Source organism: Camelus bactrianus, chromosome 5, assembly GCF_048773025.1.
Source record: "Camelus bactrianus isolate YW-2024 breed Bactrian camel chromosome 5, ASM4877302v1, whole genome shotgun sequence".
In the NCBI taxonomy this organism is placed as follows: Eukaryota; Metazoa; Chordata; class Mammalia; order Artiodactyla; family Camelidae; genus Camelus; species Camelus bactrianus.
In genome coordinates, this window is record NC_133543.1 from 14,921,572 (window position 1) to 14,939,944 (window position 18,373).

Genomic DNA, 18,373 nt, shown 5'->3' on the forward strand with positions numbered 1-18,373 from the left:
TGTGATGGCAGAAGCCCGGGGAAGAAAGAAAATAAAACAGCGGGGTACCGCTTATTCCCGTGGATGAGGTAGGTGCTGGGAAAAGTGCTGATACCTTGTGGGCTGGCTCCCGAGCGCTCATGGTCCTCGGAGATGATTCAGCCTGAAGATGGCTCTGCTGTGGGGAACGGATGGGAGGGAGCCCCGTGAGGGGGTGGCCAAGCTGCAGGGAATCTGGGTTTCCATCAGCATTTAGGTATTAGACAAGCACATTGGAAAACAGCCAGAATGTGGGTAATTGGGGCCCCTGGATAAAGGATTAGGGATCCAGGTAGGGAGTGAGATGGGACAGCCTCAGAATAAAATCAGGGATTGAAACTGGGGTGCAATTTAGGATGCAGAAGGGGTTTTAAAGTTCTTAAGAGGATATTATGAACAACTTTATGCCAATAAATTTGAAAACCTTAATAAAAGAGAAATATTTGGGAAAAAAATTTAACCAACCAGTGATCTGTCTAGAAGAAACCTGTGTGTATGTGTGTGTGTGTGTATGTGTGTGTGTGTACACCAGAGTCTAACAGAGGAATTCTACCAAAATATCAAGGAACAATCATCCCAGCCTTCCAGAAATCCTCCCAGAGCATAAATGAGGAAGTTACCCTACAACTAATGCTCTGAGACTAACAGAAATGACTGAAACTCAGTAAGGACAGTGAAAAAAATTTCCAGACCACTGTCATCACCAAGAAGGTGAGAATCTTGACCAGGTCTAGCAATGGATTAAGATAATCAGCATGACCAAGACTGGTAAATCACAAAGAGAATTCAGCAATTGTCAACATGTCCAGACAGTTTCACGTTAGAAAATTGTTTAACACTATTTACCAAATTAAGACACAAAAGGAGAGAGAGAATGTGATTGGCTCAATAGATACAAAATGTCCAAACTCTTTATCCGATAAAAATATCTCAGCATCTATTCATGAGAAAAACTTTCAGCAAGTCAGAATAGAAGGTTATTCATGACAAACCCAGAGCAAATGTAAGACAAATATGCCTGTCAGGAGTAATTCTTATTCCACGCACATCGGAGCCAGCCTAGCGTGGCAAGAAAAAGAAAGAAAATTTCTCATCATTGGAAAGGAGGGAGCAGTATTCTCATTATCTGCTGTGATGCGACTGTACACCTCAAAAACCCTCAACAATCTACATAGAAATTATTAGAATTAATAAGAGCATTCGTCAGGTTGCTAGACATACAAGAATCAATGTACAAAAATTGATGATGTTTATACACACCAGCTGCAAATTACTGAAAATATGATTTCAAAACCAGAAACTTTATAGTAATATCAAGAATCTTGAAAAAAAATAAAGTATGTGAGAAAATTATAAAATATGCTTAAAAGACCTTTTCAAAGGCTCAAATAGATGGAGAGAAACTCATTACGTCTGAATAGGAAGACTTAATATAGTCTGGTTGTATAATTGGCAATAATAATTCCCCCTAAATAGATCTATACTTTTTATTTTATTTTATTTTTTATTTTTTTGCATCTATACATTTATAGAAACTTGAATCCAAACCCCATGTCTGAATCCCTTTTCTTTTTGTCCCTCTCCTCCTTCCTTACTTCTTAAATTCGGACAAGTTAATACCTATGTACCAATATTTGATACTAATATTAAATACTAAATACTAATATTTAGAAGAATAGACACCCAAGAATATGTAAAATATCCCCAATGAAGAAAAAAATAAAGAGTGTCTTGGTATTTGTAAAGAATTATTAAATATCTGTAGTAATTAAGACAGTATGAGCATTGGCCTGAGATAAAATATTACCACTGCAAAAATCAATCAATCAACAATTAATCAATCAACCTGACACAGCCCCAGAAACATACGGAAACTTGATTTATTATAGAATTGGTGCCGTGCATCAGTAAGGAAAGAATCAACTTTATAACTAATGGTGTTGGAAAAAATATCCGTTTGGAAATACATGAAATTAGACAAATGTCTATCTACTCCATACACAAAAATATACATATGGCCTTATACCAGGGAGATAAGATTTAAGTGTTAAAGGCAAAGCTAAACAAAAAAATAGGAAACAACATAAGAGAGTGTCTTTATGACTTTGAGGTCGAAAACTAGTTCTTAAACAAAACAGAGAAAATTCAAGTGTGGAGGGTATAGCTCAGTGTTAGACTATGTGCTTGGTGTGTACAAGGTCCTGGATTCAATCTCCAGTGCTTCCATTAAGCGAAATTAAAAAAAAAATACAGGGAATTCAAATTACCAAGAAAATGTATTGACCTACATAAAAATGAAAAAATTCTGCTCATTAAAAAAAAGTACATAAAAGAGAGTAAAAATACAAGCCACAGGTTGAGAGATCATTTTGGTAACCATACAACTGACAAAAATATTACAATTCAAAATAATAAATAATTCTAAAAATAAATTTTAAAAAGCAGATGGCCGAATAAGAAAATATTTTAAATATCTGAGAATTCATTTTTTGAAAGAGAAATTCAAATGTCTCACAAATTTAATAATAAAAAATTCATTAGTATTTAAGCAAATCAAAATTCAAATGGAAATGAAAAACCATTTGGCACCCTCCATTTTAAGACAAAACAAAATTTCTGACAATAAGAAGTCCTGATGAGAATAAATAGCAACTGGAATGCCTACAAATCGCTTGTAAATTGGTACAAACGTTTTGGACAACACTTTGATGTTATTAACAAAGTTGAAGATAATGCCCAATTTATGACCACGGAATCCCACCGCTCAGTGCTTACTCTAAACAAATGTTTTCCCAAGTGCGCTAGGGTAAGTGCAAAATTATTCATGATGGCTTGGCAGAAAACTGAAAGCCACACAGAGAGCAAGTAACAATTGAATGGATAAACAGACGTATACGATTACAAAGGAAAATCATTCCACACTGAAAATACACCAAAGCGACATGAAAGACATCTGTGAAGTGCAAAAGACTATATATGGAGAGAGAGTAAAAAAGTCAAGTCCTAGAAGATAACACAGCAAATTAATTTATTTATATGAAGTTTAAAATGACATAAAGCTAAATAGAGAACTGTAGGTGACAGAATCTTCTTAGAGGAAGCACAACATTTGTCAGGATTTGGGGCATCTGCAAAAGTGGAGGGGGACAGGTTGGAGGCCACACATTGTCACAAGATGATGATGACATCATGGTCTTCCCTAAATTGAGATGGGGGCATGGCGATACGGATTCATTGCCATTATTCATATCCTTCGCGTAATTTATCGATATTGTTTTATAGAGTCTCAATTTAATAAAAATGACTTTAGACACACTAAATATTTCCTGGGCATAAGAAAGTATATAAAATATTAAGCACTGATTTCAGAATCTGAGACACTGTATAAATACCGTTTATCCAGACCGCCTGCCGTTCCAACCTGCAGGCTTTTGAGAAAGTGTGTGCTGGCTGCCTCTCTCGCTGAGAAAAGAACTTGGGGAAAGGGCTGAGGCTCAAACTTTGAGAAGAGCCAACGCTGTCTCCCAGGTTTGGGACTTGGGAAGGACGAGAGCAGATGACAGATCCTGACACTCGTTGCTGATTTTTGAGGCTGAGACACCATGTGGTATCGTGGGTGACCTCTGACCACCGTGGTGTGTTTTCTTTGCATTTTACTAATTTCGTAATTAATGATTACTAGCATTACCTTTTCTTGTAGTTAATCTCTTTAATTTTTTTTTAATCTGAGTATTTTACAGTGGAAATTGGAATTTCTAGATGCTTTGGGGTTCAAGACAATCCATTGGTATTATGCCCATAAAATGTGCTATACTTTTGTGGCAAGAGTCATCTTTTTGTTAATGAGCATGGGTGAACTTGTATAGCATCTTTGCATGGAAATATGGAAAACAATAGAAATGAGAAGTTGCTACTCATACAAACTCTCACCAAGTCGTCCACGATAGGAGTGCTACTGTGTTACGCCTGGGTATGCACCCAATTTTTTTTAATTGAAGTAGAGTTAATTTACAATGTTGTGTGAATTTCTGGTGTACAGCATGGTGATTCAGTTATATGTATACATATTCCTTTCCTTATTCTTTTTCGTTATAGTTTATTACGAGATATTGAATACAGTTCCCTGTGCTGTACAGTAGGACCTTGTTGTTTATTTATATGTTATTTTTTAAACTAAGCTCCTCACCCTCAAAAAGATCCTTCAAGGTATCTTTCTCGTTAACAGAAGGAAACTGAAGCTGTTAAGGGTACGTGATTTAGCTGTGAAGTGGGAGACTCAAGATATGAATCTCCAATTGACTCCCATCCCTCGCTTTTAACCGCTGTAGCCTGCTTATCCCTTACCACACCTCACAGAGGAACAGTTTTCTTACAGACAGAGCCCCATTCTTCCTTATCAGAGGCAGTGTCTTGAACAACTGAAGCCATTGTACATGGAACTTGACAATTTTCTTCTTCCTTTGAGTATTTTTCAAATCACTTGCCTGTTCAACGGAAAAAAAAAAAAAAAGGCTGCTATTCTTAGTGAGTGCCATTTATGTTTCAAAAGGGCACTAACAATGGCTTGGCCCAAAATACTGCGATTCCTGCTGCAATTAGGGACATCGTGGAACCAGGAGCCCACGCTGTCTGCTCATTCACAGTGGGCAAGTTGGCCGTCCTTGACACGGCACACCTGTCCTTGAGAAGCTGAGGGTAAATCAAAGTTGCATATCCAAAACCAGAGCTTGTTTGCCCTTGTTTAGACAAAAGAAAAGTGGGACTCAGGTACAGTGTGTTGAATTAATGAGATGCCTAATTTCAGGCTCACCTTCTATATTTTCCTCCCTTCTCTTCTCTTTTATTATCATTATTAGTGTTATAATATTTTTGTATTATAGGTTATGTGTAACTATCTAGAATGGCTTTGCTATGTTATTTTGTTATATATAACATTGTTATTATAATAATTATCATTACTGTTATAATATTACTATATTATAGATTATATAACTATATACAATGGCTTTATATATGTTCTTTTGCTATGTGTAATATTAGTTATGTTATTATTTTTATTTTATAATAATGATTGCTATTATTGTCATAATATTATTGTATCATGATTATTGTAATATTATGTGCATCATATATAGTTATAGAGAATGACTTTTATATGTTCTTTTGTTATGTATAATGTCATATATAATATATACTGATATATGTTGCACATCATATATTTATGTATTATATACTATTTTATTATATTATAAAATTATAGCTAAATAATTCTAAGTAATTTTTTAAAATATGGTTTTATTTTCAAATAATATAGATTTGTCACTGATTTAATAATTGGATGTAAGTTGCTTTCACATATTTGGAATGACTCGCCACCCTCTAAAGGATGTGTCTTTGGAACCGGGCCAGCACATGCATCCTTGTCCAGTGACATCACGTTCTGAAGGAGAGACACCGGGTTGCATCGAGATATGTGAAGGGGTGGTACCCTGTATCAGCGGGCCTGGCTCATCTCTGTAATGTGTGCGGGGTGGGTTTCATTAACATAGATGATAGCCAGCTGGGTTGCTCAGGGACAGCGTGAGGAGAGTGCCCTGATATGCCAAGTGCTGGAAAGACTCAGCAACCCAGAGAGAACAAATGTGGGATGGGGGAGGACTGGAGGCAATTGGAAGTGAGGAGAAGTTGCAACAGCTGTGTCCTGGAGACCATAACGGGGCCTGGACTCACCCACAGGCCGGGGGTGAGTGAAAGGTGGGGCCGTATGCAGGGAACAGGCACAAAGCCACAGCCAGAGAGACATGGTGCCAAGGCTGATGAGGCCATTTATGACCCGGAGCTGGTGGGCGGCAGTGAGGCCAGCTCCACACACGGGCCTGCTGGGCCTCACTTCTTTTGATGGCCAAAGTCTGCTCAGGGCCACGGTGGCCGCCCCCACCACTGCCCTTCCCTCCCCATCTCCCAGCTCCCTTACTCTCCTTTCCCAGGTGCACAGCAACCAGCTGCAGGGGAGCCAGATCCCAGGCCTGAAACTCAAAATACTGACTGGGGATTGCTTTAAATAAAAATGGGTATTTCAGATTTCAGGAACAGGCTATGGAACAGGGAAAAGAAAGCATTAGGGTCAAATGTGGATCCCACATGGCCAGCCAGGAATTGTTTTCCAAGGGAAGATCAGTGGTTCAGTGGCTTTTAAAATATTAACAAAGTATTTGCTTTACCAAACCAAGGATGTCAAACCAGAGCTTCAAAGATGTCTCCTTTTCCAGGCTGGAGGAGGGAAATCTCATTCAAATTCATCCTTAAAAAATACCCTTCTAAGGGTACAGGGTACAGCTCAATGGTAGAGCACATGATTGGCATGCATGAGGTCCTGGGTTCAATCCCCAGTACCTTCCTTAAGGGGGAAAAAAAAAAAGAAAGAAAAATTTTAAAAAAGAAAAAGTTAAAAACAGAAACAAAATATCCTGCTATTCAGACTTTTCCTTCATGTAACAAATTTCAGTTGAGCACCTGTTAGGTTGCCTACACATCCTTGGATGCTTGGTATATTGCAGTGAACAAAAAAGACAGATTCCCAGCCTGGAAAATCTTAACTCTTGGGCAATAGAGACAGACAACTAATAATGGACATAATAAATAAGTACAGTAAACCACATGTCATGGGTTGAATTTTGTGTCCCCAATCTTACCCCAAAAGGAAAAAGATATTTTGAAGTCCTAACCCTCAAAATCTGTGAGCATGACATTGAGAAATAGGGTCTTTGCAGATCTAACTTAATTTAATCAAGATAAAGTCATTAGGAGATGACTGGATAAAGAAGTGATACGTGTGTGATGGAATATTACTCAGCCTTGAAAAAGAATGAAATGACGCCATTTGCAGCAACATGGACGGACCTAGAGATGATCATACTAAGGGAAGTAAGTCAGGCAGAGAAAGACAAACATCATATAATATCACTTATATGTGGAACCTAAAAAAATGCATAAATTTTATTTACAAGCCAGAAATAAACTCACAGACATAGAAAACAAACTGTGGTTATCAAAGGGGAAAGGCGGGTAGGGACAATTTAGGAGTTTGGGACTAACAGATGCACATTACTATATAGAACAGATAAATAACAAGGCCCTACTGTAGAGCACAGGGAACTACATTCAATAGCTTGTAATAGCCTACAGTGGAAAAGAATACAAAAAAGAATATATATATGTATACATATATGTATAATGGAATCACTATGCTATACACCTGAAACTAACACAACATTGCAAATCAGCTCTACTTCAATACAAAAATTTAAAGAGCTTCAAGGTTCACATCCTCTGTGGGCGGCCAGTCTGTTAGTCAGTTCTGGATGTCGTTCTTCTGTGACACTTTACTACTCCCTGACTGTCTGTGTCATCGAACCAACTACTGTCCTACTGGGACATGGATTTGTCCATCTCTTGACCTTGCCTGCACACTCCTGTGGGCAGCTCCCGCCTCTTCCTCACCTTGCTCTCCCTGTGGAGTTCTCTGTCATAGGCACCCAGGGCCTCTCTGACACATGAATGTGTAGCTGTTGAGTTGGCTTCCCTTTGCTCTGTGTCTAGTTCTTTCATTAGTTCCCTTCAAAGAACATCTTCCCATTGTTTTGTGTATTCTGTTCCTTGAAATAACCAGTGATGGTCTCAAGCTTCTCCTTGCCAGGTAACATCATCTGCAGTGCTTTCAAATAATATTGCCTTGAATAGTGAGACATCTGAAGAAATTATGCAATGTGTCAAAAGTTTTTCTCTTTCTTCTTTTTCTTTCTTTTCTCTCCTTCCTTCCTCCTTCTTTCCTTCCTCCCTCCCTCCTTCCCTCCTTCTTCTTTCCTTCCTTCCTTTTTTTTTTTTTTTTTTTAACTTCCCCATATAAATTGGGTTTGACTCCAGTTGGGAGATTTCACTGTCTAACAAAAAATGTCTCATTTCTTCTGCTTATTTCTAAATAATTCATGTCAATTATAAAACAGTCATTTTTCTCCCAATATGGTAAAGCAAGAGAGACATCTCTTGGCTAAAATAAAGTCTCTTTTGTGGAACATTAACACCATTTCAATGTGAGATATGGATTGGCTAATTTTATTTACAGATGGCTAAAATTAATTCTTGGGAATATTCAGATGTTAGAGGGTTAATATGCCAGAAGAAGTTCTTTGTCTAGTTTTAACTCTATAAAAATTTATTGATTTAACAGTAAACATGACCTTATATTATGCACCTGGATATGTAAAGAATTTTTATTCTGAATTAAAGATTGAGGTAATGCAATTAACTTATAAATCAAATTAACACCTCTTCCCTTTATATTTTGCTTCAGGAAAAAAAATCAGAGAGGTTAGTGTTATCAGATGAAATTAAAAAAAAATACAAGCTATTTTTTGCTTTATGAATCTGGTTAATCCCCTTTAAATAAGCTGTGTAATCTATGTTCGCTATCACTTTTAACTTGGAAAAGTAATCCAGGCAAAACAACCACTTTCAGAGCAGTGGTTAATCTTAAGATGTCAATGAGACCAGAAATTCTAGTTTCTCAAAAACGACGAACCTCCAGATTCTAATAACATCAAGACACTATACCAAAGGGAGAGCATCTGTTCTTCAGGCTGAATACAATTATCACTCACGTTAATAATTACACTTGCCCATTATTAACTTCTTAAGCCCGATTTCCCCCAAGACATCTATTTCTGTCAACATCAACATTTGCCAAAAAATATGGCTGTCATAAACAGTAACACTAATACAAATTTCCTTTAGAGGATTCTGCCTCTTTTTAAGAAAAGGGAAAGAAAGAATAAATTATTAGTGATGCAGTTGAAAAAAAATTTGATGACCAAAATTGTGTAATGGTAATAAGGCCAGAAGGAAGGAGACTTGAACTGTCCCCTGGCTTTGCCTGTAACTAGCTCTTGGTGGCAGCTGGATTTATGCCTCTTTTACTGCATTTCTCTTAGTTAAACAGAACGTGTGGGCTAGGACCCTCTGGTCTTGTACTTAAAAGATCAATTTGGTGTGAGCTCAACTTTTGCCAGTGAAAGAATAACCACTTAATAGTTGGATTTACTGCCTTTGTAAGGGTGCAAATCATGGTAGAATAGGCTATCCATCTATCTCTCCTACTACTTATCTGTCTGGCTATTTATCCATCCATCCATCCATCTATCCATCCGTCTATTCATCCATCATCCATCCATCCATCTCTCTCTATTTATCCATCTATCCATCCATCTCTCTCTATTTATCCATCTATCCATCCATCGATCTATCCATCTACCCATCTCTCTATTTATCTGTCTATCCATCTATCTGTCCTTCTATCCACCCATCTATCTTTCTATCCATCCATCCATCTATCCATCTCTTTCTCTATCCATTTACGCACAGACATGTACATAGATATTTATATGTGTTATTAACACCTGTATTAATTATTAGATATAATTTGAACTTATTAGTGGAATGGGTGTCTGTTGTTACACCGTTTTAATGAGGAAGAGGCAGCTTCAGAGATGTGGATATTGTGTGGGGAGTTTCCATTTTTGCCTCTCTTTTCTAGGGCACAAGTACTTTGATTGAGTTTTTCTCTTCTCACATACATTTCTGATTAATTGATATATAAGGAGGTGGTTACCTGCAAGGCTGGGATGTCTGATTTTAAGATCAGGATGCTTGACCCAGTAAGCATCCTTTGGGACCAGCATGGATAAATCTGTCAGTGGAGCCCTCAGCATCCACATGAGGAACGTGCATTATTTAAAACTACACTCACCCCTTCCTCCTTAATAGAGCCTTTAATGTCGGTCACCACCCACTATTGTTTCTAACTTATAAAAATGCTTAACATTCGACTTCTCCAACTACCCTGGATGTTCTCTCAAAAACATCACTGCTACCAATTTTTGGCTCAGATTCTATCCCTGCACAGAGCACCACAGCAAGAAATTCTTTAAATAACATGCACATTATGGAACAAAGAGAGAGGGAGAGAGCTCACCCTAAGTGGTATTTAGAAAAGTCCTCTAGCAAAACATAGGAAGCTGATATTTCTTAATTCAGGCATGAACGTTTTGTGTTTTCTCTTTGGAGAGAAGCCTCAGTTCTAAGGCTCTACAAACAGGCAGGCAAGGAGGGCATATCTTCTAATTTTCCAGATGCAAAAAAAACTCAGTGAGGTTAAGAGACGTGACCATGGCCCAGGAAGCAGATGGAAGGCTTGGTGTGAGCTTGGTGCCTGCTCTGCTCTGTGGCGCTGACTTTTATAGGGGGTTGCGGAGGGCAGTTCTGTCTCACAAACCTTAATCCCCATGTCCTGGAGAGGAACTCAGTACCACTTATAGATTTAGAATAGCAATCCTGTGACCCTACAAGATGTTTTGGAATTCACTAGTAATCTAATGACAAAGGTCATGCCGATTCTTAAGATGCAGACCTCTGTCTGGTCTACTGAATACAAACAAAATGAGACAAAACAGAAGATACAAACAGAACAAGATACAAAAGATGCAGACAAAATAAGATACAAAAATACGAACAAGATGATTGGATAAAGGAGATGTGATACACACACACACACACACACACACACACACACACACACACTGGAATACTACTCGGCCATTAAAAAGAATAAAATAGAGCCATTTGCAACAACATGGATGGATTTGCAGCAACATGGATGGATTTAGAGATTGTCATTCTAAGTGAAGTCAAACAGAGAAAGAAAACTGCCATATGACCTCACTGATATGTGGAATCTAATAAAAGAGGACACAAATGAACTACTTATTATTTATAACTTAGGTGATGATTTCTTGAATATGTGTAAACACACGCCACTGTCCTTTATGACTGGATTACCACATTCTGTTGATTGTTACTTTGTGGTTGGCTTTATTCCTTTGATAACTATGTAAGTTTAAAAAGCTAAAGATCTAATTTGTTCTTAGAAACAATGGACAGTACATATACATAAATTTAAAAAATAATAATAAAATAAAAAAGAAATTTAAAAAACACAAACAAGATATAAACAAAAGAAGACAAAGAGAAACAAAAACTGTCTCTCTGTAGGAAGAGGATTCTTTTCCCTTGATTAACCTGAGCTAACATGTTGACGAGAGTATGTGAGTGAAGATGGCCCAGGAAGTTAGTGAAGATTCTTGTTTTCAGTTCCATTCACACTAATACACACACACATATACACACACACACATATATATTAATACACATAAGATTATATTAATATAAAATTATATATATTAATATATCATTTATATATATTATAATTTATATAAAATCTTTAATAACTTTCACGATAAATACGGTGACCAGTATTTATAATACTGGAGTTATCGTAATAGAAGCTCAGGATAGTACAGTGACCTGTCCAGGGTCAGAGGACCAGGAAATTTCAGAGCGGATGTGTGAGCATCTCTCAAAGCTGTATCCCTCACAGGGCCAGCAGTGGCTCCTGGAGTCACTCGGACTAGCAAGGCCCAGGAGAAGACTTTATGCAGGTTTTAAACAACATAAAGTATTCAGAATACTGCACACTTTATTGGTTTATTGTAACCCCCTCCACTGGTCAGAAATTTCTGTTTTATTTATTGCAGTCAGTCCAGCACCTAAAAAAATGCCTGACACAGGTGCTCAACAAATAAATATATATATATATTTTTTGCATAAACAACAGGAATTAAAATTTAAAATGACAATCCCTAATTTTCTGGACAATGCACCTGGTTAGAATATGTGTTTCCTACACATTTTGGTTAATTTCGATCTGACTGCTGGATGGAAGGAATCACTGAAGAACTGACAAAAGGCTTTATCTTCCAAATATGGAAATCCGTTTAGACATGGTCTTGGGTTCAATCATCAAGGCCAGACTCCAGGCATCCAGATGTAAAATCCCTCAGGCCATGATGAATCTCCCTCTTCACGACAGCAGACAGTCTAAAGCATGACAGAAGCCACTCTTTAATGCTGGCTGATGTTGAAATAATTCTCTGTCTTCCTCTCTCTCTCTCTGTCTTTCCTTTCTTTTATGAACAGATTTTTTTTTCAATGAATGTGTTTAATTGTAAGTGTCACTCTGGGTTTTATTAGAACTTTTCCAAGGATCATTGGAAACTGATTTTGCTGACTCATCAGCCTCTTTATCACTGTTTTTTGATGTTTGGTATCTCCTGTTCTCCACACTGGTCAGTGGGAATCCTCGCTGCTCAGGTGAGGGGTCTGAGAGCAATACTCCTAGAAAAAGAGGGCACCAGAAAGGCTTCTGTGTCTACAGTCTGTCCCCCCAGATCCAAATGCTCACCCCTCCCCCGCCTCTGTTGAAGTCAGCTCAGAAGGTCAGAACCCAGGGAACTAGTGAGATGAGAACATTTTCCTCCCCACCACTCCATGTCCTGACTCCTGCAGCCAGCCCCACGCCCTGCTCAGACATCCAGCGACCTCCGTCACCTCTAACAGCCCATAATCTCAGACGATGATCTGCCCTTGATTATTTATACTTCCAGGTGCTGAGTCAATGTCTTCTCTCTCTCTCTCTGCATTATTTGCCTTTAACCTGATCTCATTTTATGAAATCAAATCTTACCCCTTAAAAAATGGAGTTCGGGAAATTGAGAGAACTCGTTGGGGAAGACTAACTTTAAGCACTGCCAACTCGAACTGGGCAATTAGCTCAGTGATTGCTCGTTGTGAACGTACTACAGGTCAAACACCCTGATAAAAGCTGCTGATGTAAAAGTGGGGGAAGCTCAGACTTGACACCAGGGAGATGCCTGGTTGGGCGACTCACCGCTCTGCGTTTGGTGAATGCTGAAGCGGACAGCCCACCACATATACATCTACCTCCCCTCTCATCCCTCATATCCCAGATTTATTTTACTGCTTCAAAATGCACAGTCCCCCTCAGGTCTCTCCTGCTGCCCCTCTCACACGTGTACTTTGATAAATTCCCAGGGATTTCGATTCATTCTCTAACCCTCTCTTACAGATCACTTAAGGAAAGCACTGATCTAAATTTCTGAACCTAAGCTCTGGAATCAGACTGATCTTTGTTCAGATTCTGGTGCTTTTATTTTCAGCTGGGAGCCCTTGAACTTCTATTAAAAGGCTCTGAACCTCGGCCAATGTAGTTAATGCAGGAAGAATAATGTTTATTGGAAGGTGGTGTCGTAACATGCGAAGAGAGGATGGTCTTGTCTGTGAGGCACAGCGGCTGGTGGCACGCAGCGGTCTCTTCCCTGCACTTTGCCTTGGCGTCTTCCAGGGCACACCTCCCTCTCTTCCACTGTGTGCGAAGGACTTTGGAGCAGCGAGGAGACTGGAGGTGGGAAAAGAGGTGCTATTTTTATATTGAGCGTCCGATGAAATCTGGTAAACGTGGTCCTTTCACTTCTTTTTCTTCTCCCTCTGCCTCCCTCACTCCCCCAAGCATCAGACCCCAAACCCACGGTTCTTATTTCCTCCTTCTCCAAAGACAGTGTTTGCCTTTGATGAAAACAGATGCTTCTAGCTACAGGAGGAGAGGACACAGGAAAACACAACGCACTAAGTTTGTACCGCATTTTCGTTCATTTTGCCAGTTAAATGCCAGCGAGGTGGCACTATCTCTTGAGAGGAGGCAGAAAAAATGAAATGATTGAAATCTGACCTTATAGGAGGACACTGGTGATTCTGAAGGAACACATTGCTTGTTGAATCTGACACTTCCACACATGAAATCAGGCAGGTGCGTGTGAGACGCCAGAGGAACTGAGAAGATCACCCCGTGAATAAAGTTTAACAGGACCAGCATGAAGACAGCTCTGCCCTCGGGGTGGAACACTTAACCACTGCTTCTCAGGGTGATTTTAACAGAAAATATAGAGCTTGATGTTTGACTTACTAAGGGTGTTGCCGGAAAAGTGAAAGACACTGCTGATTAACACATGTACATACACTGTATAGGCATCACCTACAAACACATTTATAGCTAAATTTCTGTATACAAACATGCACACATGTATATATACAATTATAAGTTTGAGTGTATAACTTTTCATATGCATTTATATAATCAGCTTCCATAAATATGCATATTATTTGCATATGTTTTATATATGTGAGCTTGTGTATTTAAATATACACATAAGCATATGTATACTAACATATCTCAAAACACCATACACAGCTGTGGAACAGATGCGTGCAGGTGTACACCAACAATTATAACACTATTTCGTATTAATGGCTCTCAGAATGTAGTCCTGGATTAGTACGATCAGCATCACCAGGGAGCTTGTTAAAACCTCCAATTCTCAGCCCCTTACCCAGACCAACTGCATCCAAAACCCTGAGACCCCAGCAGCCTGTGTGCTAACGAGTTCTCCAGGGGATTTCAATTTACACTTTAGACGAAGAATGGCTTTTCTATACAATATACAGTGAATGTACTTTGCACATATTTTATTTACAAGAGGATACACATGTGTCCTTATGTTAAACCATAAATAAAACAAATACTTGATTTGATGCATCGATGGAGAACCACTGCCCCTTAGTCAGGGGCTGATCCGCAGTTGGTGGGTAAACCTTTGGTGTGCAGAGGGGGCCCCGCTCACACTCCCTTCCCCGCACAGCACTCCCAGAACATGGGCAGTGACTCCAGAGGTCTAAACTCACACCCCCAGTATGGGTGGAAAGGAGCCAAGACTTAGAATGAGGTGTCTTAGGAGGATACGTGTGTGTCCGGTGTGCACGCCTCACCCCATCTCACAGTTAAACTTTACCCTGGTGCGGCTTACACAGGCACTGTCCCTTTAGTGGAGTTTGGGACCAATCCTACACTGAGTTTGGAGATAAATGAAGTATCCTCTGCACAGAACTTCAGCCTACAGTTTTCTGTGTTTGCTAACATACTTCTGCCTGGTTCCACAGGGGATGGAATTAAGAAAGGGTATGAGGGGAAACCCAAAACAGCAGAAGGCTGCATATCAAGAAACTTGTATCCACTTCTAGCTCTGCCCATGCTAGTCTGATCATCAAACACCTATGAAGAGCCTTGTACATACGATGGAAGTTTCTAGAAAAATGCGATGATTCACCTTTGCTTTTTGGAAACAGTCTAGTGGCTGGTAATATGAATGCACAAGATGAAACTGAATAAGGTCTCAAAGAGCAGCCTTGTGTGGGACTGAAAAATGGGCCGAGAAATAAGGCATTTCAACTGGGACTGGCAGATTAGGGTGCTTTACTAGGAGAGCTAAGGTCGAATGTTTCTAGACATGTAGATTTCTTTATTGGTCAATTTGGGTGAATATAAGTGACCCCTGGCTGTGAGACCACTGGGTATCAATGCGAGATAATGACTTTGAGAGGAATTTGAAACGTTCCAAGCATAACACAAACACGAATATGCTACGTGTTTCAGAACATCGCTCTGAGACCAAGACAAACACAAGGGGTCTCTACATCCCTGGCTTCATTACCGCAGCATCTACAGCGCCCGCAGCCTTCAGGACAGACTTGCATACATGCTTCTCTCTCCTCAGTTCAACCCATGCATCTCTTTGTCAGTAAAACTGCCTACCATTCCAAAATATCCAATGACTTCTGAGTGAGATCTAAAGATCTAAAGACAGTCTTTCTTTTCAAGCTTCGGCTCTCTTTTGAGGTAGAGGGGGAGTAGGGAGTAATTAGATTTATTTTTATTTATTTACCTTTTTAAACAGAGGTACTGGGGATTGAACCCAGGACCTCACGCATACCAAGCACACACTCTACCACTGAGCTACCCCCGCCCTCTAAGTTTTGCCTCTTTGACTCTCAGTGCCCACAATAAGCTGGTCCACATCCTGGAATCTAGCACAAAGCCTCCCTACTGGCACTGCGGTTCAAAGGGGAATCTAGATTTTCATAACTTGTTCCCCAGCTTGGTCTCTTTGCCTTGTCTTTCTCTTCACCAACTCACTCTCCACACTGCCACCAGAATAAGGTCATTGGATTTAACAGATAAAAGTACAGGGTACCCAGTGGAAGCTGAATTTTTAGGGCAGAAATGAATAATGTTTTTAGTGTATGTCCAACACAATACTTGGAATGTGCTTGTACTAAAACTTACTTGTCTGAAATTTAACTATATTTTATACAACAGCTCTACACCAGAGTGTTGCTTCCAAGTATTAATCTGATCATACAGCTCTTTTATTTTAACTCCACCTCCCCGCAAAATGCTGGAAGGGAATATGTGGTCCTTTTAGAAGTGGTTCTTGCAAATGTAAATTAGTGCATCCACTATGGAAAACAGTATGGAGTCTCCTTAAAAAACTAAAAATAGACTTACTCTATGATCCAGCAATCCTACTCCTGGGCATATATCCTACATGCACCTCAAAGTTCACAGCAGCACTATATAAAATAGCCAAGACACGGGAACAGCCTAAATGTCCATTGATAGATGACTGGATAAAGAAGATGTGGTATATTTATACAATGGAATACTATTCAGCCATAAAAAATAATAAAATAATGCCATTTGCAGCAACATTGATAGACCTAGAAATCATCATACTAAGTGAAGTAAATCATATGGAGGAAGACAAATATCATATATTACTTATACGTGGACTCTAAAAAATGACACAAATGAACTTATTTACAAAACAAATGAAATCACAGACATAGTAAACAAACTTATGGTTATGGGGGGAAAGGGGGTGGGAAGGAATAAATTGGGAGTTTGCGATTTGCAGATATTAACTACTATATATAAAATAGATAAACAACAAGGTCCTACTGTATGGCATGGGGACCTATATTCAATATCTTGTACTAACCTGTAATAAGAAAAAATATGACAAAGAATATGTGTACGTGTATGTATGACTGAAACATTACCCTGTACACCAGAAATTGATGCAACATTGTAAACTATCCTTCAATGAAAAGAATGCAAATGAAAAAAACATTAAAAAGAAGTGTTTCCTGCAGTTATTTCTAGCTTTATCTCCTTCCAACCTCTTAGAAATGCAAATCCAAAGTTCCTATAATCCAGCCAATATATTTTCAGTCCCAAATGTGTCCCCATCATTTCTGTTGACTTGTCTTTGCACACAGATCTCTCTCTCCCTCCAACCCTGTCTTGAGCGCCTCCTTCCTGCCCCAAGCCCATGCACCACCCCTCCAGAATCTCCCCTCTGTTAGCAGGTGCATCACTTCCTCTGGAATCCCCCGCATTTCCTGACCTGTGCGGTTTTCTCTTCTGCTCTTTGTTAAAATCCTGGGTATCTGTCTATCTTCGACCTACGAACATGATCTGTTACCATGATCGCCTTATCCACCTCCCTGCCTTGAGCATGAACATCTGAGGGGAGGATGCTATCTTTCACCTCTCGACCCTCCTCGGCCTTTGAGATGTTCCTTGTGCATCACACTAAGAATGGGTTTTGAATGAATGTGTGAATAAATTAAGTCTATCTCATTATAACCTTCCATAAAAAAGAAAAAAAGAATAGAAAGCAGCCACATGGGGGGTTGCAATAAAATGCATTAACTGTGTTTTATACATTTGTGGAGTGAGAAAGGATTGACTGTGATTTACTATTTGATTAGATTGATTAATGCAATGGATGATGGTTTCTGAAAGGAAGCTATTCAACCCAGCAGAAGCACAGTGACATAAATTCAATATCAATTGATTTCCCTGGATTGCAACACACTGAACATACATTTCATTTTCAACTTTTCAGAAGACGTGAATGTATTTCAAAGGAAAATAGACATTTTTACAATTTATTGAAAATAGTTACCAGGGTTTCAAGGTTGCCATAAAATAATTAGCAGAGACTCTATCTTTTAGAAAGCTATTATAAACGGAATCAGAGAAATGAAGAATTTTAAAGCCACTCATCACTTACAGGCAGATATTTCATTCACTTGTTAAAATGTTCGTCTATTCTTTCATGAGTGAATGTTTATTAAATGCCAATCACTATGTTCAGTGGTCGGGGTACAAAAATAAATGGCCATAGAAAAGAAGAATCTAATCATCCTGAGGTATCAGATCTACTTCCTGGCAGAAATAACCTCTAAACTGGAGACTGAAGGATTGTGCAAATCACAAAAATGAACAAGCAGCATGTGAAGGGTCTTCCATATTGAGAGATTGATTTGCCACTTCTTTGCTACTTGCGAGAATGAATCACAGAGATTCTCCATCCAGTATGCAGAGGTTTCACGGTAAGGAAGGCAAAATTTAAGCTTGAAATGCTGGGGAGAATAAAAGTGAAAAAGTGAGGAACAAAATGGAAGAAAGCTTCTGACTGGAAGAAGA

At 39.0% G+C, this 18,373-nt stretch overlaps 1 protein-coding gene and 1 non-coding gene across 3 annotated transcripts in view; both read right to left on the minus strand.

Moving 5' to 3' along the window:
- CNTNAP5 (contactin associated protein family member 5) overlaps positions 1–18,373 on the minus strand; it is a 733,870-nt gene that overhangs the window by 589,163 nt on the left and 126,334 nt on the right. The window lies entirely within an intron of this gene.
- On the minus strand, positions 15,769–15,842 carry TRNAT-GGU (transfer RNA threonine (anticodon GGU)). Its single transcript has one exon. It is a non-coding gene; the product is annotated as a tRNA-Thr (tRNA).